The following is a 25,760-nucleotide window of genomic DNA, read 5'->3' on the forward strand; positions in this document are numbered from 1 at the left end:
GTGTGTGTGTGTGTGTGTGTGTGTGTGTGTGTGTGTATAGGAGGTGTACTGGGCACATCATGCTGAGATGAGACCTCAGAGACACAGATGCTGTAGGGAAATCATATCTCTCAGCTTTCTGAGAAATGCCAGGTATTCCCACAGGAGGAGGTCAAGACTCTTACTGAAGATAATCAAATCTGATGAATCCTTCTGAATGTGCAGCCTTATAAGTCTTTACCACGGCAAGCAGTTAAGGAAATTTCTAGATAGATTAATGCACTATATAGCTAGGCGCACAGGTAACCTGTTAATGGTTCATCTCCCAAACCACTGCTTACACTTATCAAGGGTATCAGAACTTGCCAGAGATTTGGGATGCATGGCTAGGCTTAAAAAGGCCCTTGTAGTCGTTAGCTTAGTAAATACCTATGAACATATGAACCTATAAGCAGACAAACAGAGATAAAGAAAAAAGCTATATATATATTCTTTATGTCTTCAAAATAACTGACTTTACAACAGAATGATGTATGTAACCACAGTATGAGAATGATTTTCTTCTATTCTTCTTTTATATGTAAGATAGGTTCATTTATTTTTTTCCTTTTAACTTAATTGGTGTGACAATGGGATACACCTTGTTTTATGGGTGTAAATATATTGAGTGAATCACAGAATTCAGTCATGTGCCATAGTGAAAAAAGAAATAATTGCCAAAGTACTGTGATGATAACGCGTGAGGATGGCAACCCTACAAAGAAACACAGTATTTGTAAAGCATTAGCCATGTTGCAGTGGAAGGTGGCACTGCTCTATAATCTGATGAGTGCAGATAAAATCTTATAGCATGTTTATGATGATAAGTCTGTACCAGTGGTGGAGAGGGATGAAGCCGCTGGTCACAATAGAGGTGACCCAATTTTGACAACCAACTTGAGCACTTGATACACAGGCAGACCCATCCTAGGACTAAAGGATGATGTTTCTCACCAAGCTTGCTGTGCAGCTTAAATGAAAGGTCCATGTGGAAAGTGTGGAATGTTGTCATGCAGTTAGAGGAGTTGGTCAGTAGGATGCAAGAGTGCCTGGCCAAGCTAGTAAAGGTAGCTCCTGTGAAATCATTTGGAGGAGCATGCTTGGCTGCACTGAATGGATATAGGAGGCCCTTACCGTGAGGCAAATGAACACATCACCATGATGTATAGCTAGTTAGGTTCATAACTGAACAATGGTCTCATTGTCTGGATTTCATCAAGAACACAATACATCTTTAATGCTGTCTAGATAACAGCCATATAGGGACTTTCTGACTTGTAGACATAAAGACAAAAACTGCACAGAAAAATATTAGTGATGGTATACATGTTACACTGCTGTTCCAAGTGAAACAATGGAATTATTTTGATAATTTTGCACATATCTCCGATAATGTGGTGCCTGTTTTAATTTAGTGCAAATTTATCTATGCATTCCTTTGAAGTATTAATTGTTATTGTAATTTTTAAGAGCACATATGACATTCACCATTGTGAGACTTTTTTGTTTTCCTTTACAATCATCTTCAAGGTATTGATGCAAACACTATAAAACAGAGTAAAATTGTTAGAAATTATGTTATTAAAATTGACAAAACCAGGTAAAAACATAATTTCATTTTACTTCATCTGATGCCATATTAAAAACAACATAAGACATAAATGTGAAAAATACTGTGTGTGTTGCACAAAGGCCTGAAATTAAGGTTCAAGAAGTACTTTTCATGAGACTGTTTAGACAATGAAACACTGTTATGCTGTAGTGTCCTCTTATATGAAAAACTGCAGTGCAAGCTTAAAAAATAATAACTCTGAACCGATTTTTCATGAAAACTAGTCATGGGCAAAATAAATGGCTTCATCCACTGAATACTTGTCAAAAAAAGCCTTTTACAGTGTTCAGAATAATAAACAGGCAAGAACATATAATAGTTGCCAGTTATATTCATTCTAAATTCCAGTATCAGTCCTTGTGTTCTTAGAAATGAATGTCATTGTCATGCAAATTGTAAGACTTTTTTCCCCAAGTAAATCCCTATTTTACTCAGTAAACTTGTTATATGTAGGAAAGAAACATTAGTACACTGCTTCATATTCAGCACCTGCTTCCATGTAATGCAACTCGCCGAAGTAATCCCACCAATACAGATTACTTTGCATGGTATAGGGAAAAAGCCATTTTGTGATCTAACAATGTTCATCCAGATGGCTTAGCCCTGAAAAAAGTAATTTGCTTAGAACCATATGTGGAAGAATGAATAATCCGACCGTTGGCAAATAAATAGGTGCTCTCAATAGGACCTCCATTTTTTTAGGCAATAAATAATATGTATAAGAAGAGCGAACATAGCTAAACATTCTGGTGAAGATAGCTAAATAATTATGTTTAATAATGCATAAGTTTAGATTGCATCATATCTTTTTTACATTCAGTTCATGTTTCATTTTATTAAGTAAATATTTAACAGCATGCTAAAATTCAACTTTATTAAGTAAATAATTAACAGCATATTCAAATTTTAAACATGAAGAAATGGTAAATGTACATTTTTAAACCACATGACATTGCTGGCAACTCAGTATTTTAAAATATCTTTAGGAGAAATACTAGTTGCCTAATTAATACCAGTCTGATCCACATTTTAAAGATATGCAACTAATGAAGGCCTTTGTTAATCTTGTAAGAACCCTAACATTAAATTGAAAATTGCTACCGAATCTAGAAGTACTACCAGATTTTATTGTAGTCAGTAGCATGATTGTTATCTGAAGTAGCATCATTCTATTTCAGAACAGAAATGAAGCAACCACTGGGGTCAAACGTGCTCCTAGCTGCATACATCAGTTTATTTACCATCACAAAATGATCCCTGGGACAAGGATACCTGATTGCTTATCTGGCCAATCTCTGTGCCTAGTTCTTTGATTTCCAAACTGGGCAGCACAGGAACTATGCAGAGAAATATCTGTGGGTGTTCTCGTTACTTTTTAGATGATATGTCTATGATGTCTGCTAAAAGCAGTTGCAGTATCATCTCATATAAGTATGTTCCTTTCTTTCTATGAGTTTTCTGTTCACTGCACTGCAGTCATGACAATTTGAGGCAAATATAAAAACTGTATGTAGGCGATTAGAGATTTACACTTTGATTGTAACACGAGTAAAAAAAATAATAGCACAGAAGCATCAAGGCATTTTACATTTGTGTACCTACTGTCATTAAATGCTTTTTAATCTGTGTTGTCACTGTATGAATCTTTGTTTATGCTTCATACTTTTCAATGCTTCTTCTTTACGAACACTTTAAATGTTTTTTATCTATTTGCAATTTCATCATTATAAATTCATTGGAAGGACTTCAGAAGATTTTTATTTTATGTTCCTTACTGTTTCATAGTCATAAGCTTTCTTATCAGTCCATATATTACATACATTAGTTCTGATCATTTTGATGCACTCTACTTACATTATAATCTGTCCCACTTCATTACAGTACAGGTGACACATCTGGACATTTAGCAAAATTTGGTACCACATAAAAGTAACCTACATGATCTAAATCAGAAACTACACTCAATACTTTTATTTTAAAGATACTTAACACATCAGCCATAAATAACTGAAATAGTCTCTAATGAAGTTGGAAGTATGGTCCATTTATTTTACAAAGGAATATATATATAGATTGTCTTTTCATTTTAATTATCAGCATAAGGTATTGTACAAGTAGCATATTCAGTCTAGATAATTATTTTTTAAGAAAACAAACAAGTTATTTTTTTATCTTCCATTTGTGCTCATCACATCGACAATAAGCTGTACTCCATGACTTCCCCTGTGACAACAAGTCCAACTTGCCTTCTGAATCAGTGAACCTGGGCCAACTCCAGGGAGGGTGTAAGCCAAGACTGGAGTCTACTTAGGACAAGTAGGAAAGATGGAGTTCTTTTCAGGTAGCTTTGTCTTTTGGGACCACTGGGATTTTTGTACTTAAGGCCTATAGATCTCCCCATGTTCTTCATAAAACATGATTCGATACACACTATGTCAAAGCACAATATGGATATACCTTATCTGGGCTCATAAGTCAGATTTCCTAGTGTATAGACCACAGATATATACCTTCAATTAGAGGATGATATTGTTATAGGACATAGACACCATCATCTCTCATGGAAGGCTAGCACTGACTGCTCATTCTCTCCCCTCCACACAATACTCTTCCATCGCTAACGACAGTAATCAAACCTGAGTCTTTGAGACAGAAATCAGGGCTTTATCACTCAGTCCTTGCAATAATGCTTGAACTCAAACATGAGTTCTGATCACTTACATATTAAGGTTATGAGCTTCATCAGGTGAACATGCCATTTTGCTCCCTCTGTTTCCACTTTAAAAGTTTTTAACTCAAATAAAGTCATTTAACCAGACAAAGTTCTTGAGTCACATCTGGAAAAGGATGCTTGTGACTAACACGATTTCTCAGTTCACAAATAAATTAACAAATAAAAATTGAAATAAATCACTTTAGAAATGTCAGAGCAAACATTTGAGAATGATGCAATAGAAGACAACATTCTTACTTAAGCTCAAATGACTGTATGATGCACTACAAAGATACAAAGGAAAGTTTCTATACAGTTCATATACTGTCATTCCTAAATATCACAAGTCATCTTAAGTAATGATGGAAAAGACTGACAAACCAAGCTTGTCCCAGCCCCTTCAATAAACACATCACTCTGAATGACATGTGATGTCCTTTATTAAACTTCCATAAACATAACTTGCTAGCCAACATTTATTAATTACAACTGAAACATAGTATAGTTGATTTAATCACAGCATAAACATCCAGATAATGTTAATCAGGACAGCGTGATCTCACTCATCCTGACCCAGTAAGCAGCATCCATACCTCCACTCACTTATTTACTTATGAAGCAGTGTCCCACCACTCACTTCATTTACCATTTATTGAATTACACATTCAACCAAATAAGCAGCATCCTTACCTCTGCTCGGTTATTTATTTGCCAAGCAGTGTCCAACTACTTCCTTTCCTTTTCCAACTCATTGAAATTAACATCCAACACCAGAGGGGGAACAGAAGAGTGCAAGCCTGGCCCTCTTCTCTGCCCAGCAGCCTGTCCAGGCAGTTCCCCCTCTCTCCTACCAAACTTCCAACAACCTACCCGCTCATTAAAAGGTCTTAATCCAAGCATCATTCAGTGGACTCCATGCTCTCTAACTCAAACTAGATCTGTGTCAACACCTCCCAAAACCGTATCACAAAATTTTCTAAATGGCTGAAATAAAACACTGATCCTTCCCCAATGGGGTGGCCTAATGGTTAAGGTGTTTGCCTTCCAAACACAAGGTGCAGGGTTGGAGTCTCACAAGGGATAATTGGCTAGGCTTAAAATGGCTCACAAGGGCAGTTAGCTTAATACTAACCCATGAACCATAACTTCATAATATAGCATAACCTTTGTAGCTTAACTAAACCCTCACTTAATTACCAGTAATAGTTCCACAATGATTGACAGGTCATTATCTGCCAAATGCACCACCAAAACACTAAACCCACACCACACGAAACTACACAAGAACATTTGCACCATCATACTTAACTTCAGCCCTGTGTAATTGCCCACTTTACCTATTAATATTCAAAATGAAACTTCCTTCCAATCAGTATTGTAGTAATCTGCATTACCAACTTTCCGATATAAACATTTAATCACATCCTAAAATGTTCAGACCAATAAACCACCCTCCAAATGACTGATAACCAATATCCATGTTAATACCTACTCAGTAATCCACCAGAACTGTAGGAAGTCCAATGCAGCCTGAAATAAGGCTATGTAACTGACATGCCATCATGCCCAACTGCAACTCCCTTTTTCACCCACTGGATCTACTAATGACTAAATGAAAATTATTTTTTATAAGGGATAAATTACATAGTCATTCTGGCATCATACCCACTACCCATATAAAGCAACAAACCTGATGTCCAAAAATCACCTTGTTAATGACTTCAATCCCATGAAAGGACCACACAAATCATAGACCCATGACCCTCCATTTGTGAAACACCACCCCTTGCAATCAACTTACTTGACAGTGCCAATATCTGCTAATCTTCACAATATCAAACTTACCGTAAACCTTCCAGCATATGCACCAGCGCACAAGATTTAGAAAATTAACATAAACTTAACACTCCTACAACTGTACAATTGCAGGTAAATCCTCCTTACCCAACAGCAATGCCCCACCTTGATCACACGCTTAAACCAAATAACTCAAGAATCCATCCCACCAATCTCCTGTCCCCTGACAACCCAACACAATTTGACAAGCATGCCCTACTTAATCATTACAACTTCAACCTAGCCCCTGAAACAGCTAGTTCCTATCCACCAACACTCATAACTGCAATGTTCCCCCAGACCCTACCTACTGTTAAATTGCACATATAACACACCCCTTCCTGTCAGCCCAAAGAAACGAGTAGCAGACAAACTTAATAACCTATTCATCCCCCAGTTCTACCCCACCGTAACTTCAGAAGCATTACCTTCCTTGTAAGAAACATCTAGTCCTACAAATTGACACCCACACTCCTTGATTCAATAAAAGTCCATAAGGAAATCCCATCTATTACCCACATAACAAAATGAGGCTGTTGCAAATACCCAACATGCCTTCCTTATCTCTCCCCTGTACATCCATTTGCCTTCACACGCACTTTGAGGGTGCCAACTACATGCCACCCACAGACATAAACCACGCCTCTTGTAACTAAGTGATACTGGCAAGGGAAAGGCAGTATCCTACTGCAAACAAGCCCCCATGCTCTACATGAAAACTTTATCCTAAGGGAAGTTAACACCCCAAGATCCCATCACATGAAAAGAACTAAAAACAACCGTATTCATTAGGACAGTACCCCATCTGAGAAAGGGCCCCAAACTCCGTATAAGTAAACCTTAACATCTGCTTCACTGATCTCCAGACATATGTTATCCTTACAAGTCCCTGCAGTACTCACATGCTGCACCAACTCACACCAGAATGAGGAGGTAAAACTGTATCATTACCTGGGATCACAATCTACACATCTCCATCAGTCAACCCCCTTTACAGCAGCTTCCATCACCTGATATGACTACATCTTTCAAGCCATCAGCTGCTATGACCTCTGCACTGAGTCATCTGTGACCGCATTGTGTAACACTCCAGCTGGTGAAAGGCCCATCATAGCACCACCATCTGCAAGAAAAATAAGATGTAAATCATTTGAAACAGAAACACATTTTGACACAACCAAGCCCCCCTCTAAATACCCTCAATAACTCCACCTTCCCTTGCCACATCCAAGGCTCTATTACTACTTGGGGGGCATTATTAGGCATGTCCTTGTTATATACCATCTGCAGTATAGGGATGCATGTGTAAGTAGTGTGTGCTCATCTTGTCTGTTTACCACCACACTGTGAGGCCGGGCCAAAATTGTGCCACTGAATTCCAAAATGGCACGAGATAATGGCCAGCATTATTCTACCTCCCCAGCTCTCAGCCAGCTTCACCATAACCAAATCAATCCAGTGAACTCACTCTCCCAGTCAAACTTGTAACCCATGAATCTCCTTCTCAAAATCCCCCACTAATTTAGCCAGTGGCTTCTGAGCACAGAGAAATAAGTTTCATATGTAATCCTCCCTGCCCCTCCCCTCCATTGCTACTAGCGCTATGAGCATGCGTGACTAGCAGCCAACACTCATGGGTACCACAATTCTCATGTAAATTCTTGTACAAAGCAATACAACCCAGAAGGTGTTAAGCCCAACATCTAGCCCTAGACAGAAAATCCAGATAATTAGAAACATAACTTCCAACTTCTAAGTGCAAAAGTATGGGCACAGCCAACTGCTTCCACAAACTTAAAGCTTGACATAGCAAACAGGCTTTGCACTAGCATGAATCTCCCGAAGGGTGCAAAATTCAGAAATCAAATGCCTGCCATTTTTCCCACTCTATTCATAAAGCTTGCCACCAGCTTGCCGTAAAACCACTAATACCACTAAAACTAGTGCAGACTGAAAACACAGTACTTACATTAGCTCCACCCCCACCATACTGCCCATAATCAGGACACAAATGCTAGATTTTATATCATGAATATTCCCAGTAATTTGCAAGTGCTGTACACCAAAAACCAGTCCATCTACCTATTTAATTTACTCATATAACCCAAGCATGACTGGTCTAAGCAACAGTCCACCATCATGTGCTCCTCCTTCAGAGACTGTCCATTCAACCCTCACTCCTTCTCCAGTCCCAACATTGCATTCAGTATTGCCACCAATTAGAGACTTATTTATATTTTATTGATTTAACTAACTTTCATTTTAACCTGAATTGGAAAGGCACTTCCCTCATGATGAGATACACCATCATTTTATTTTCTGACATTAGTATGAATCTGAAATGTGTGACTTTTTTCTTCTTCTTTTTATTTATAACCTCACTTTTTTAATTTTTTTACAGACCAAATTAAGAGGCAAAATCAGGACATTCTGTAACCCCTACACCGAAATCTGTACAGTTCAGCAGAATGCACCTCCTCCAACGAACAGCATAGATGGGAAAATAAACTATGATATAAACATTTAGGTATAAGTTCAAGATGACTGAAGCATGTCAACCCCCCCCCCCCTCCAAGTGGATAACTATAAAACTTACATATGCCATATGTCATTATGTTGAATATGCTATAGGCCAAAGATGATCAGCTAATGACTGGCATGAAAACATCCATCCAACTATCCCATTTGGGATGGTCATCACCGTAACATGCATGCCAAGAGGGGGGGAGGCAGAGAAGCAACCCAAAGGCCACAAAAAACATTACCTATCTCAGCCACCAACACCCCAACACAGAAAACCACAGAATTCCAGCACCAGCACATTTCACGAAGGAACCAAAACCCAAAAGAAAACAGCAAGGCTGACATTGCAAACAGTCACCAAAGAAACAAAAAGCAAGAATTGCTCCAAGTGGCACAACCACTTCCACTCCTCCACACTAGGCTTCCCACCTGGGGCAATGACTGCAAAGAAAATGTGTGACCAATCTCCCATCCACTGTTGCATCAAATTTCATTGTAGAATGTCACACACACTGACATCTTCAAAAGGTGCCAACAACCAGACCCCATCACTAGACTGCAGACAAGCAGGGGCAACAGCAGTGGCCTTCCACACAACATCACAATCTCTGGCCAAAAGAAGGAGCCCATCCCATGAAGCCGAACTGACCCAGCCCATATCTTCCATTAGCAATCCACAGATAACAAGCCAGCACAATGAGCAGCCCCCACTGCAACTGTGCTCGAGAAGCAAACAACTATTCCCCATGCTGCTACTCAACATGCGAAAGACTGTACAATAGCCCACTCCATCAGCACCACACAAAACCACCCATATCCAAATGCTGATATACCCAAGTGTACCTAGACAGCATATAAAACCTTACACTGCCTTCAGTTACTAATATCTAGAATTAAGGAGAAAACTCTACTACTGTCCACACCAAACCATACCAAAAAACCAACATCACAACAGCCTCATTGCTTTAAGACAAAACCAAATGACAACGCTACCAATCCAGAATCGCTAACCATGATCAAATAATTGTGATTTTTAGGATCTCCCCCCATGTATTTCTTTAGAAGTCTAAATAAAGTTATTACTATCAATACTATCACACCAGCAAAATATTTATTTATATTCTAAACATTCCAGCTTTGTGGAACAAGATTTTAAACTCCTTTCTTGCTTCAGGATCTATCAATTTTTAAAGTCACACTAGATAGACACATACACTAACATAGTAGAGGCTATAGTAAACCATGTTATAACTACATTTAAGGAAATGCATTTAGCTAGGAAATGAAACAAAGTGTTTTTTTTTCTTTTTTAACATTATCTTTTATGGTTATCCATAAAATCAAAAGAACAGGTAAGAGAGGAAGTTATATGCAAAGTTATTAAGATAAACTAAATGCAGAACAGCAAGTGGTAGCATCTCCACCAACAAGAGTAAGTGAATAAATAGCTTAACTAACAGAACCTCTGACAGTATATAAGTAAATTGAAAATACTTAAGTGCACAAAGTTCCAAGGTAAAAGGATGTTATTGTCCCAATGCATTGACCACATTCCTCAGAGGCAAATGCATGCTGCTAAGAGACATACCTACCCTGAGTGAATAGCTGGCTCTTGGCTGAAAGTTATATAAATATAGCCATGCGAGTGCATTTCTCAGCATTACATGGCTCAGAAGGGGAATCAGCTTAAAAGTAAAGTAACATATGACATTCAATCCATCTACCACTCCTGTGAAGGAAAGCAGGCATTACTCAAACCTCTCTCTTCCTGTCAGTAACTACCCAGCAGGACACATGCCCCAAAGCCTGAGGCAAAATTCAGACATTTTTGAAACATACACCCCCCTCCAACTGCAAAACTTTCCCTGCTTACCAAAGCAATGCCTCGGCAAACAAGCCTTCCGACTTTCTAAACTAGTTGCTGCACCCCATCATTTTTATGAATTTACTGCAGGGGAACAAGCCTCCCTGCACCCCCTCCCACACCCCACGCAACTTAAATATACCAACTATGAGATCGCACTACAGTGAGGACAAGGGAAATCTCCCAGTCCGTGCTGTATGACAATCTCCATTCAGGATTTCGAAGTTTTGAAACTTCGAACATATAATCTTCAATCATATGAAATTTGAAGTTTTGAGCTTTGAAATTCAGAACGGAACCCATATATATATATATATATACACACACACACACACACACATATATATATATATATATATATATATATATATATATATATATATATATATATATATATATATGTATATATATATATATATATATATGTATATATATATATATATATATATATATATATATATATATATATATATATATATATATATATATATATATATACTATACCACCATTACTCACCTAACCCTCATACCACCATTAACCTGAGGCCTGCCCACACCCAAAAGACACCTACCACTCGTCAAGGACATTGTACTTTTAATAGCAAGTTCATGCCAAAATGTGACTCCTTATCCAGTTACACTTGCATAAACCCCTTAAGCCCCTTCCTATCCTTACCTGATTTCCTCCCAATCAACCTTCATTCACATTTTAACCCTTACCCTCTTAACTCCCATTAATATATATTTTATATATATATATATATATATATATATATATATATATATATATATATATTTAGTTAACCCCCCCAAGGTGTCCCAGAAAAAAATGGTTTGTTACCAAACCTCATTTGTTAAGAGGTCCAAGCACTAGATTCTCACTCTTTGCAAAGAATATAATGACAAAAGATCCATCTTGTCATTTCAATAGAAATAATAAGGGCATTTGCCATATGTTTAGGAACTCCTAGACATGAATAGATTTCAGGTTACTGTATGGTTCAAATGCGTGCCCTGTCTACACATGATTTTTTTGCATGAAATATTTACATGTAAACATCTCTTTGCCATTGTGTGGTCATGAATGGGAGAGGGGAAACGGGGTAGGAAATGAGTTTATCAACCACCTACATAACAACAGGGAAAAAAAAACCCAAACCTTTTCATTGTTATATCGAAATTTTGTAGTGCCACTTCTGAGTCCAACTGACCCCTACACTTAATTTCTATCCATGTGACCTTATTCGTTTTAATTATCAAAACATAACCTGAGCTGTACTTAGTGTCTACCAAATAATTTGCAGGAGTACAACTTTTATAAAAAGGATAGCGAAAAGTACGTTTTTGGCACTAACATTTTAAAAAGCAAAATATCGATAACCTCTTTCAATGAAAAGTCGCAGGTAGTTAAGTAAGAGCCAGAAAAATATTTTCGGCTGTTGGTTTTGTGGCAGGGGGTGTTGAACGCTGTACTGCATGTCTGTGTGTTTGTGTGTGTGTGTGTGTGTGTGTGTGTGTGTGTGTGTGTGTGTGTGTGTGTGTGTGTGTGTGTGTGTACGCATGCTGTCTGCTTTTATATATGTGCATAATTGCACATGTTCAAGCTTATGTATATAAAACTTTTCAATATATTCTGTATAAGTTAATTTGTAACTTGCAATCAAAAGGCAAATGGTGTAAAAAAGGGATTTTACTGAAATCAGCTTAAGCATTGCATTTACAAACTGCAAGATAAATGTGTTTTATATATGTTGACCTATGTTAGGTTAGTTAAAAGGTCTTCTTAAACTTGCTGCCCTGAAGTACAACTTCATTTGTTTCCTTAAACATAATGTGACATATGACTTGCAATGTGCCTCTGACCATATGTACAGAAACATTTATCACTTCAGTCTATAAATCTTGCAGAATATGACACAGTAAACAAGATGAGAGGCTTATGTTTGGCAGAAGGGAGTTGAAGACAATTCTAAAAAAGGGTGGCATGAGTAATGCAGAAGAAAGAAACCAAGACAAAAATACAGCATTTATGCATAAAAATGGGATTATGGGACAATGAGTGATTTCTTGAAGGAATGATTTGTACAATAGTTACATACATGAAAATGATTCATGTAATGTCAGTACAAACTTGCTTTTTTATAGAAGCAGGGAGTAGTCAGTGAATTACAAAATATCCCTGGTACTGATGCACACAGAGCACAGTCCTGTTCAATTGCTGTGTGCTATGTATTGAATCTGCCAGCATGGCAGGAGTGAGATTCATACAGCAGACACAAATATAGTATCATACACACAGAAGTGCAGAGACTGACAGGGTCTATATTAAATCAATGAAAATCCATTACATTGAATACCAAAACAGCAACACGTATTACTCGAACAGTGAAAATACCGAACACACTAAACTGCGAAATTTAAAATATCGAACGTTCATAGTTGGCCAACCTCACCACTCGATACATACTACCTACCCCAAAAAAATAAATAAACCACATACATACACTAACCAGACCCTACTCCTAACCCTAAAGTAAAGCACCAAAACTCAACTTCTAACCCTACACTAAACCCCACATCCACAACTATCTATGCACTATCCTTAACCCCTCCCTAACTCTAAGGTTTGTAATTACTGTACACTTCCCCTACGAAGATATATCCAAACAAAATAAATAATACACATAAATACATTTAGAAAACCCTACTTCTAACACTACACTAAATCTTACACAATTACCTATCTATGCACTTAACTTAACCCGCACCCTAACCCTAAGGTCCGTAACTACCACACACTTTACCCAAACAAAATAAATAATACACACAATAAATTTAACAAAGCCCTACTTCTAACACTACACTACACTAAATCTTGCACATATTACCTATCTATACACTTACCTTAACCCGCACCCTAACCCTAAGTTATGTAACTATTGCACACTTACTTTACGGAACTATACCACAGACAGGCCAACCAAAACACTTCCACATTTAGAATTTCGCGGTTTTGCACATTCGATGATTACGTATTTCACGCAATACGTGTCGATGATTTCATATTCGCGTAAACGGAGTTTCGACAATCTAATAGGAACCCGACTGACACAAGACACAAGACACAAACACTGGCTCATAGATGATGACATCTCTCTCTGTCTCTCTCTCATGCAAACACACACACACACACACACACACACACACATATATATATATATATATATATATATATATATATATATATATATGAATATATATATATATAGATAGATAGATAGATAGATAGATATCAGACCACGGTATTCCTTGCCCAGTTCAAATATGCACCTGCTTCTAGAGTGGCACAGCTTCTGTACAAAGGCATCAACAATTATTGCATAGTGCTGATTCATAAAAGTTTTGACCTGGTTGCCCTGACCATGGATAGTTATTATCATAATATGCTAATGATGGTATTCTGTACAACAGCTGCTGCTGTTGTTGCAGCTCAGCTGCCTCACTGTTTAGGGGGTTGACCATGTTTGGTTGTGGCAGTGTTTTTGTACACAGGTGCAAGCTGGGATGTGCTGTTATATCCCATGGTGGGTTCCTGTACTATACAAGTATTTTTCCATGAAATGGGACTGTTGTTACTCAGCTATGCTTTGTTTGGCAGCCTAGCACTGTTCCATTTATACTGGGTTTGTTTTCATAGCTGTTTTTGCAGTGTATTGCCTACAGTTTCACTCTCATAGCTTCCCATCCCTACTCATGGTTCACCTGTTTGTGAACTATATACTATGCTGCAATTCTCTGTACACATATAACGGCTTTCTAGGAGTTTTTTCAGGAAAACAGCTAGTTAACTCCATGTGTTTTAGTGTTCAGGGGATCTGAGGGACTTTTATGAAATGTTTGTGAGTTCTGTATTAATGAGCCAAGATCTGTGTTCATACAAGAAGTTTCCTCTGCAGCATCAAAAACACTCCACCAAAACAACACCCACCACAACACATAGAGACACATCTCACTGAGCCTCAGCTTCTAAGCCCATAAGGCAAGCCACTGCACAGCCCACTATTTTGGTCATAGGAGACATTGAGAGACACACAGATGTCACATCCACCAATCTGAGTAAGGTGAAAGTCAATGTTACTTGCCTATCAGGGGGCAGGATCCATGAGATCAAACATGCACTCAGGTCATTGGATTACAAGCACCGATATGACTCCGTCATAGTCCATGTAGGTGTAAACGATGTGAGATGCACCTCCCTGGACTATGTGAAGACAGACATGATAGAGCTCTCGGATTATGTTTCCCTGGCTAGTATGAGCCTAGCATGGAGCAGCATTTTACCTTCTCCAAGGATAATGCCACAATACGAACAGAAGAAGAATGACTTTTATAATTGGCTTAGTGTTTGGTGCCACTCCAAGTGGGTGCAATGTCTGTCAGCATGGCAGGGTATAGGCAACAAAGCACCCTGCTTTGTTAGTGATAGAATGTACCTCTCCCCTCTCTGCTTTCAAATATTGCTAAAACATGTCCTCCCAACTGTATCTATTTCAGGCAAAGCCTAGCTGACAAACCTTCATAGCAAAACAATCCCATGAAATGCAAAAGATGACATGAGTGTAAACAAGAAACTCCACTCCCTCCAAGCTCTCCTCACCCTGTTGAATGCAGATGTTTGTGCAGTTACAGAGACACGGTTTAAAGCCATGAAGATAACCCTGGCAGTGCTGGGCAAAAATGCCTTCCACACATTTAAATCAGCTACTTTACAGGCAGGGACTAAAGGTGGAGGTGTCTCACTTTGCATCAGAAACAAACATACTTCAAGGCTGGTCAAACAGGATGACTTGCTTGAGCTTTTCCATGTCCAAATTACCATAGATGAAGTCCTATAACATATTCATGCAAGCTACATGTCCCACTCTATGACACAAGAAACCAATAAGACATACATAAACTTACTGGAGACACTCACTATTCAACCCAATACAATACTGCTAGGTAACTTTAACTACTCCACTATAGACTGGGAGATACACAAACCCAAACTTGCATATCCAGAGTTTCCTGCACTTTGTCAACACAAACATGCTGGACCAAATAGTCTATATGCCCACTAAGGGTTGTGAGCATACTATCTCTGTTCCTCACTAACATGGGAGAATAGTGCACCACCCCCTAGTGTAATGTGCTCACTGGTCTGTCTCATTTGATATGCAAATTAAACCTGGGACCCCTGTTAAATCTGGAATATTTAGGAACTATTCTAAGGCAAACTACCTATTAAGTGATATACTGGCAACATTTCAAGCCCCTTCTCCAAACCTTAAGAACACTGCTGTACATGTGGAATTGCTCATAGGCACTCTGTAAAATCATAATAGGTGCAAAGAAACAGCTGTGGCTACCAGATATAAGTACAGAACAAAACTGAAAAGCAAGCCACCTTGGTTGAATCCCAACATCGATTGTCATACAACAAAAGGAAGAAAATCATGGCAAAAATGAATAAGTGCAAAGCTCAGCAGGACAAAAAAATCTCTCATTAATCCAAGCAAGCAACTAATATGGCAAGTCATGCCTTCCAAAGCCAAATCTGAAGTAAATGTAGCCTTACAGGCCAAGGAGAACTATAAGGCTTTCTTTAGCTTTGTCTGCAACCTCAAAGGCAGCACACAACAATGTGCAGAACTATTTGTAAATGGAACTACCTACACTGAGCAAGTTGATGCAGCAACTCTACTGGCCAACACATTCATTTCCAGTTTTACCATTTTCTTCCCAACAGTCAACCCTCAGGCAATACCATGGAATATAACCCACCAATGTATCACTAGAGAACAGGTCCTCGATATGGTCTCCAGGGCCAAGAATAATGTATCAGCTGTCCTCAATAATATCTCAGGATGACTCCTAAATAGCATGGAACATGACCTGTCAGGACCACTAGACTCACTAACAGTAACATTCCTACAGACTTTGTGCCATTTGAATGGAGAACTGCAGCAGCCACCCCTTTATATAAGGGAAGATCATCTATAGATCCTCATAACTTCAGACTCATAAGTCTGACTAATCTCATATGCAAAGCCATGGAAAGAATTATCTTAGTAATGATTAAAAATGACATAGAAAATCTTCAGACACTGGATCCAACCCAGTACAGTTTTGTCATGGGCAGATCATGCCTACCCAGTTTGGTGGACTTCTTTGTGAAGATCATCAAGTCAATGGATGAAGACAAAATTGTGTATACTTACAAATAGTGAGAATAAACACTACAGAGGATCCACAAATGGTTTAAAAGCAATTTAATATTATACCATAAAACAATGAGCGCATTCATCTGCCAAAACAGATTTCATCAGAATAATTACAAACCAACACAAAGGCATTATATAATATCTAAAAACAAATTTAATTGGATGTAGTTAATGAATCTATTGAACCTGTTCTTTTCTTAAAGAACCCAGGTATATCAGAAACTGCAATCTTGTTACAAACAAGGCACAGGCGTAATTTGTATATATGCATATGTACCAAACAAAATTATAATCATAAATGGTTAAATAACATAAAATTTATTAGCTTTTGTACTTAACACAGGTGCAGTAGTGGTAACTTAGAATTGGTGCAATATTCTCCTCTGGTTTGAAAGACAATGTGTCTATATTTCAAGTGTTTTTGGCTGATGCTGTACCTATTTTGTATTTTCCAAAATTGTGCATACTACCTACCTTGACCTGACCAAGGCATCTGATACACTACCCATCTTGGTCATTGTAGACAAACACACAAAATTAGGTATAAACCACTATGTAGTCAACCAGATAACCAGGTGGCTCTCACCTACTCCACAAGTTAGAATAGGGGAGTCTGCCTCCACAAAGAGGCCATTTTCTATAGCTGAGTCCCTCGTGTCTCTATGCTGGGAACACTGCTCTTTGGAACCTACTTCTTCGATGTCAAAGCCAACATAAAGCATCTCTGGCTGTCCAGGTTTGCAGATAATTGCAAACTAGGTGCAGTTATAGAATCCCTGAAGACACTAATATCATACAAGAATGGCTGATTCAGACAAATAATTAGTGCCAGAGCCATGGTCTAAAACTTATTGCCAAGAAATACATAAAAGTACTTTGGGAAGTTAGCTCCCTCTGGAAACAACCTCATTGATAATACTCCCATAAGAATAGACCCAGTAGTCAGGGACTTGGGGATGCATGTAGACAGTAACCTGGCCCACTCTCACCATGTGTCTATGTAAGTAAGAAAATAATTCTCTGTCTTACAACTTCTCTGCAAGGGTATGGTGTCTAGGTCCAAGGATATCATTGTTACACTATATTTAGCCCTTGTCAGACCAATCATTAAGTAAAACACCTCTTTCACTATGTACTTGACCAAGGACATGCAAACACTTGAAAGTCCACAGATGCTACTTACAAAAAAGGATGGAGGATGTAAATGATATGTCCAACATGGATTACCTCAAAACTCTTTCCCTGTACTCTGTCTTCTACAGAATGCTGAGGGCAATTTATGCCTGGCATATAATGCATCCTTGGATCTCACTCTGCAAATCGACAAAAAAAATGTCATCAGAGTTATCTAATCAAGGGACTTAAACCTTGTTTTTGACTTAAATAAAACATGTTGGAGGGACAGGTAGCAGAGTCCTTCCGTAAACCAATTCAAGTGTAACTTGTACCATTGGATAGGGAACTGGAAATTTGCCCCATACCTACATATACCCCTTAGAATAATTGTAATGTTCCTAAAACAGATGCATTTGGGATGTAAGGCAAGCTTTTAAAGGCTCCTGAAGTTGTTAACCTAATATACACCTGTGAATCTCTGAATATAGATGAAGCTATGAAGCTATACAGTTTACTGAAGTACAAAATAAAACACTATCCATGTACCAACCAAGAAAGACTAGAAGATTTGTTGTTAAAGCATACTGATATTACAAAAGATTTATGCACTTTGTTGGGGAAACTTCATTAGGTCAGGGCAAACTAAGAGATTTTAGGTGAATATGCAGTGAGATTCTTAACTTTTTGGTTAAGGTGATAAACTCTTCATTAATAGACATCCAATGGATATATCAGTGTTTATGTTCCCTCTTAAATATCAAATTAATAGAACCTAAACCAAATGCTACACATACATTCCACCTCAACAGGGGCGAAAATCACTAATAAAATCAAAAATAAAAAAATAAAAAACATGGAAAAAACAGCACAGTGGCAGGAAAGAGAACCAGCTTTATTTGTGACTAAGCGCTTTCACCTTCAAATCCTATGCATCATCAGAGTCACTAAACATACACATCACTTCCTTTTTATAATAAAATACACATATCATCAAAGTCACTCAACATATACATCACTTCCTATTTACATTAAAATACACATGACATCAGACATATAAAAACTCAATCACTGCAATGCTGGTTTAAAATCCTATGCAATACAATTGTGTTGAATATAAAACCTGTATTAAACATATTAAAAATACTAAAATAGTTTATAGACCACCCTTTTGACGTAATTAAAAAACGCACACTGGCTGAATTAAATAGTAAAAGACTTCCATTTGAGAATGGGTACAATAGAAATATTGTCAATAATACCTGGGAGAGATCTGGAGAAAGAGGTCTACACTCTATCGACCGATTTTATCATTAGAATCTAACGTGGTTGACCCCGGTAAGAAACATACGGTGGGCAATAATGTTATGGTATTAAATTATAATCAGGATTGCCCCCAGGCTTGTCAGTATTTTAAACACTGCTTGGAAAAATTTCTTTGATGATGATCTTAAACAGAGGTTAGGTGTAACACCAAAGGTGGTATACAGTAGAGGAAGTAATATCAAGGATCTTCTTGAATTGCAAGAGATAGATTAGGACAGGGGGCATGTCTCTAGGATGTACAAGTGCGGTTCTTGCAATTATTGCAAGTATATCAGTAATGGTCCTTATGTAGTTGTGGATGGCTATCCCCGCATTTTCTTATGTCCTGGTAGGGGAACATGTAATGCTACAAGTGTTGTATACTTAGCAACATGTTCCACATGCACGGCATTCTATGCTGGTAAAACCATACAGAGATTGAAAGATAGAATTGCCGAGCATGTAAGGGACATTAAAAATAAGAAGACAAGTAATGCCCTTTATAGACATTCTGTCATATGTCAGAATTTTAAGGGGTTTCTTTTTTCATTATTGACATAGTGAAGAAAAGGGGAAGAGGTGGCAATACTAAAGTGATTTTAGAACAGAAACAAAATGGCAATTGACACTAAATGCTAAGAATTCCCAAGGTATTAATGACAATATTTCTATTGTACCCCTTCTCAAATGGAAGTCTTTTAATAATTAATTCAGCCAGTGTGCGTTTTTTAATTATGTCAAAAGGGTGGTCTATAAATGATTTTAGTTTTTTTAATATGTTTAATACAGGTTTTATATTCAATGCAATTGTATTGCGTAGGAGTTTAAATCAGAATTGCAATGATTGAGTTTTTATATGTCTGATGTCATGTGTATTTTAATGTAAATAGGAAGTGATGTATATGTTGAGCGACTTTGATGATGTTATGTGTATTTTAATTATAAAAAGGAAGTCATGTGTATGTTTAGTGACTCTGATGATGCTTAGGATTTGAAGGTGAAAGCACTTAGTCACGAATAAAGCTGGTTCTCTTTCCTGCCACTGTGCTGTTTTTTCCACGTTTTTTTTATTTTTTTTATTTTGGTAAACCAAATGCTGTTTACCCTGCAGACTCATTTATCACTGAAGCCTTGAGTTAGAATGGAGGACAGGGTGGAAGGGATAGTCTGACAGTGGCTTGGGGGGGCTTAGTGGTGAGAAGGGCAAGAAGGGTGAAGGTGGAAGGAAGTTGGTATATAAAGCTAAGTTGGGGAAGGGTCTGTTTCTTTGGCACTGAAAGGCTGAATTGCCTGACCAGCCCTCGTAGCATTATCAGTTTGGAGATTTTACCAGATTAGTTGGCCAGTGATGTTGACCCTTCTCCCCTTCCCCTTTTTGTGCTTATATGATGTTTCACTTGTGAATCAAGTGAGCAGGGTTAACTGCTTTACACTGTTGCTGTGGTTAGTTAACATTGGGACTCTGCTACTGCTGACTGGTTGGTAAGTGATCTAACAAATTGCTTAGTTAGGAAATGCGTTTGCTGTGTTATCCAATGAGTGTACTATCAGTTGAGCATTTTACTACAATGCCAAAGCTGGTGACTTGTATTGATTAAATTATAATGACCTGTTATGGTGTTTAATAAACCTGATCGTAAAATCCCTGGATTCTCATAAGCTTGCACGGATCTGTGCAGGAGCTCAAGCAGGCAATATGTCTGCCGTGCGATCCAAGAACAGCCTGCAGGGGCGGCAGTGCTCCTGCACTAATCTTGCACAGACTAAGCCCTGGTATGCAAATCACCCCATTTGCAGGTGAAATCCATGCAAATGAGGTGATTTTGCCAACCAGGAAGCTTGCAACAGTCCATGTAAGACTAGTGCAATCTGCAGAAATGTACTCAGTTAGTAACTGAGTACATTTCTGCAAAATCCAAAACGGAGCTATAACACCTCCAAATAAAAAATATCATGTAGTAAGCATGCCAATGGCCAAGTATAAGGCCATTGGCATTGCAAACAGTTTAAAAAAATAAAAAAAAATCAACTTTTATTTTTTTAGCGAATCTCGGCCATTTAAGAGTAAGGCAGGGGCGCACAAACGGGATCGGGGGAGGATAATAAAATAAACCTAAAATAAGCATTCTAGCTAAAATCAGTAGTCTGCCATGCAAGTCAATGGCAGGCAGAAGACAATCTGGCCAGTGAGTAGTAGTTGCTAAGGGAGAGGCTCAGTGTGAGACATGTAACTATGCATTAGCAGGCAATCCTATGCAAATGAGGGGAAGGATAGTGAATCCCAGTTTTCGCCAGCATGTGAGTCAGGTCCAAGCAGTGTAAGAGTAGGAATAGCCTGGTGCAAGCCTAGGAGTTAGCTGACATCACGGGGGAGGGGTGTCAGGCATACTGTAAGCGAATTGGAGCCCTGTGGCTCGGGTTTACCCCTAGCTTAGCATAGCTAAGCTAGGGGGTGTGTCTAAACCTGCTTAGCACGCTTCACAAAGCCTAAGCGAGTGTGCGCACCGCACATCATGTTTTACAGGAAGAAAAAAGATGTTAAACCAGGAAATAGCAGCAGTGTGCACATTTGAGCACTCTGTGTGTGTGGCACATGCATGGGCTTAAACAGGAAGGCAATGGGAAGGGAAAACAGCAGTAGGAAGGTAATCAAGGAGAACTAGCTTAGCTGGCAGGTGAAATGTATCAGAATCAGCCAATTACTCAGGCAGCAGACCATCCCAGCCCAGAACACTTCTATAAACTAAGCAAACACCTTCCCCTCTGTTTTTTCCCACACTCTACACCACCGGTCTAAACAAGCGGGGAACTTATAACACTCACAACAGCAAAATGTTAGGGGCTGCAATAGCTATCATACAACTTGTGGAAGAGGCTGAGGGTGGTAAGGATGTGAATGCTGCTGACCAACCCACAGTGAGGAGATGGAGAAGAGTGTACAGACCCAGGGTAACCTACCAAGGGCTACATGAGCTGGAGATAGTGGAGCACTATAGGGTGGACAGGGACCTCCTACAGCAAATTGTTGAGCCGTACCGGCCACGCCTGACACACAGAACTAACAGAGGGGAACCCATCCCAGTGGATACCAAGGTATGTATACGCCTAAAAATACTAGCTTCAGGTACATTCCAAAGGCCAACTGGGGATATGATGGGAATTTCACAGGCATCAGCATCCAGGGTACTCCACCATGTCAGCACATGTCGATGAGTATGTATATTTCCCCAACACCAGTGAGGCGTTGGCCAGTAATATGCGTCTCTTCCACCAAACAGCAGAATACCCTGAGGTAGTGGGTGCAATAGACTGCATGCACATACACATCAAACACCACCCGGTGAGCAGGGTAAGGTCTACATCAACCACAAAGGCTTCCCCTCCATCAGCCTCCGGGTTGTGTGCAATGCCCAGGACATAATAATGAACATGTGTGCTGGCTGCCCTGGAAGCTATCACAATTCTCACATCTGGCATCTGACGCAGCTGTACCAGAGATTTGCCAATGGAGACATCCCACACGTTCACCTAGTGGGGGATGCTGGATACGCACTGGAGCTGTGGCTGATGACACCCATCAGAAATGCACACACACCCGAACAAGAACTCCATAAGCAGGCACACGCACAAACAAGGATCATAATAGAGCATGTGTTTGAGATGCTCAAGTCACGGTTCTGGTGCCTGGACACATCTGGTGGAGCCTTGCCGTACTCACCAGCTACATGTACCCAAATTGTCCTTGTATGTGCCATGCTACACAATATGATGCTGTGGAAACAGCTGCAGCAGGAAGAGCATGGGGCAGGGCCACACAGCCCCCCACCATTTCCAAGGCCTGCACAGGCACAGAGTGACTCGGAGGAGGAACAACCTGAGCCTGCCCCAGTAGGCAGAAGGAGGTGTGCCCAATATGCTCTGGCCTTGGCAAAGAGGCAACGCATAGCACATACACTAACATGGGAGGGACCCAGGGAATAACACCTCTCTCCGGCTCTCACATACAGTAAAAGGGATGCCAAACATTACACTACCTGTGACTAACCATGTGTAGGGACTGTACTATGTGTATCTGACATAGGCAATCCTGCAGCACCACCCTCAATACTGGGACACCCACAAGGTAAGTGACTCACACATGCCAGTCAGGGGGAGGTCACATACCCAACAGCAGTCACAGTCAGCAGGACAGGTGTAGACAAACACAAGGAAATGATGAGCTATGGCCTCTGAGTGAGGCCTATGGGTAATGCCCCCAGGCCTGTAAAGATCAGACTACAGCAGGTCAGGCAGTGGGATGTCCGTTCTGAAGTCTAGGAAGTCAGAAACTAATATGTAGGTAATTAAAAGCTAAGATCTGTAGTACAATGGTATGCCTCTAGCCAGCGCGATAGGTAAGACTACAGACTGAAATGGAGTACTCGACATGCCAGTACAGTCCTAGAAAATGTGTACAAGTGTCAGGTGTGCCACCCCATCCTATGTAGAAATATAGTAGCAGTCAGGTGTGCCCCCCATCCTGTGAAGAAATGTAGAAATAAGCAGGTATGTCCCCCCATCCTATGTAGAAATATAGTAGCAGTCAGGTGTGCCCCCCCAATCCTGTGTAGAAATGTAGAAATAGTCAGGTGTGCCCCCCATCCGATGTAGAAATATAGTAACAATCAGGTGTGCCCCCAATCCTGTGTAGAAATGTAGAAATAGGCAGGTGTGCCCCCCCATCCTACATAGAAATATAGTAACAGTCAGGTGTGCTCCCCAATCCTGTGTAGAAATGTAGAAATAGTCAGGTGTGCCCTCACCCCATCCTGCATAGAAATATAGTAACAGTCAGGTGTGCCCTCCCCAATCCTGTGTACAAATGTTGAAATAGTCAGGTGTACCCCCATCCTACATAGAAAAATCATAAGTTAGGTGTTCCCCCCCAAACCTGTGTAGAAATGTAGAAACAGTCAGGTGTGCCCCCCCCCCAAGCTACGCAGAAATGTAGTAACAGTCAATGCCAAATGATCGATGGATACCCTGCAGAAACAGCATGCTACTTGTCGATGTACAACACAAAGGTCAGCACTGCAGTACAAACTACCTGTACTTGATCCACACATGCAATACAGATAGCCATACTAGGCATGCTTACACACAGAGAAATGAAGGCAATGTCAGTCAACAACATACTGAAAGGTCATACTGGGCATACTCACACACTTTACATGAAGGCCATGTCTGCAAACACCAGTGGACCAGACATATCTGGCAGTAGCAGTTGTTAGTGCAGACACTCGTCAGTATGCACCACTCATGACTTGCACACACAGTGGATAGGAATACAGACATATATGTAAGGACAACACACTATAATAAGCCAAAGGTAGATGGACATAGATGTGTGGAAGAGAGTGACAGTGACAAGGAGCCATCCAGGCCTGTCCCACTCAGCACACAACCAAAGGGCTCCAAACACATGAGGTGCAGATGTCACTCACTGCAAATACTAACCACCAGTATCTGTCAGCATTACAGACTATGTGGTGCACGTGCCAGCTGTGCAACATGATTGTACAAGGAAGTAGTCATCTAGCAGCTGTATACATGTACCTGTGAAATATGACCCTCTGTGTGCCTGCATGTGGTGTGTCAACTCCTAGATGAATCAGTTATGGCCCATGCACACACACTGCCCTCCCCATAGCCCTACTATGACAAGCCTGCTGAAGTCATCCAATGTGAAATATACCTTTGCGAGAATTGTAGCCCAGTAATCTCCATGGCATGTCCCATAACTGCGTACTGCTGTAATGTGATAAATTAGGTAGGAGTTCAAATCACAGACTTGGCAACTGTCTGTGTGTGTTTGTGTGCTTGTCTGTCTGACTGTGTAGAATGTAATGCTTTTTAGGGTAGTCACACTCCCAACAATTCAAATGCTCAGCTTTAGCAAGGCTGCTGATGTCATCCACCTAAAAATACACATCTGGGAAGATTGTAGCCCAGTAATCTGTATAGTGCAGCCTGTAACTGCATACTGCTGTCGTGTGATCAAGTTGTTAGGTAGGTGTTCTAAGCCCAGACATAGCAAGTGTGTGTGTGTGTGTGTGTGTGTGTGTGTGTGTGTGTGTGTGTCTGTTTGCCTCTGTCTCTGTAGAGAGCAATGCTTTTTAGGGTACTCACACTGCCTACAAGTAATATACTCAACTTTGGCAAGGCTGCTGATGTCATCCACCAATAAATACACCTCTCGGAAGGTTGTAGACCAGTGATCGCCATAGCGCATCCTGTAACTGCGTACTGTTGTAGTCTAACAACATAGTTAGGTAGGTGTTCTTATCCCAGATATGGTATGTGTGTCTGTTTGTGTAGAAAGCAATGCTTTTTAGGGTACTCACACTCCCTACAATTCACATGCTGAACTTTGGCAAGGCTGCTGATGTCACCCAACTAGAAATACACCTCTGTGAAGGGTGTAGCCCACTAATCTCCATAGCAGGTGCCATAACTGTGTACTACTGTTGTGTG

The sequence above is a fragment of the Protopterus annectens genome, chromosome 2.part0, assembly GCF_019279795.1.
Source record: "Protopterus annectens isolate FY-2018-M chromosome 2.part0, PAN1.0, whole genome shotgun sequence".
In the NCBI taxonomy this organism is placed as follows: Eukaryota; Metazoa; Chordata; order Ceratodontiformes; family Protopteridae; genus Protopterus; species Protopterus annectens.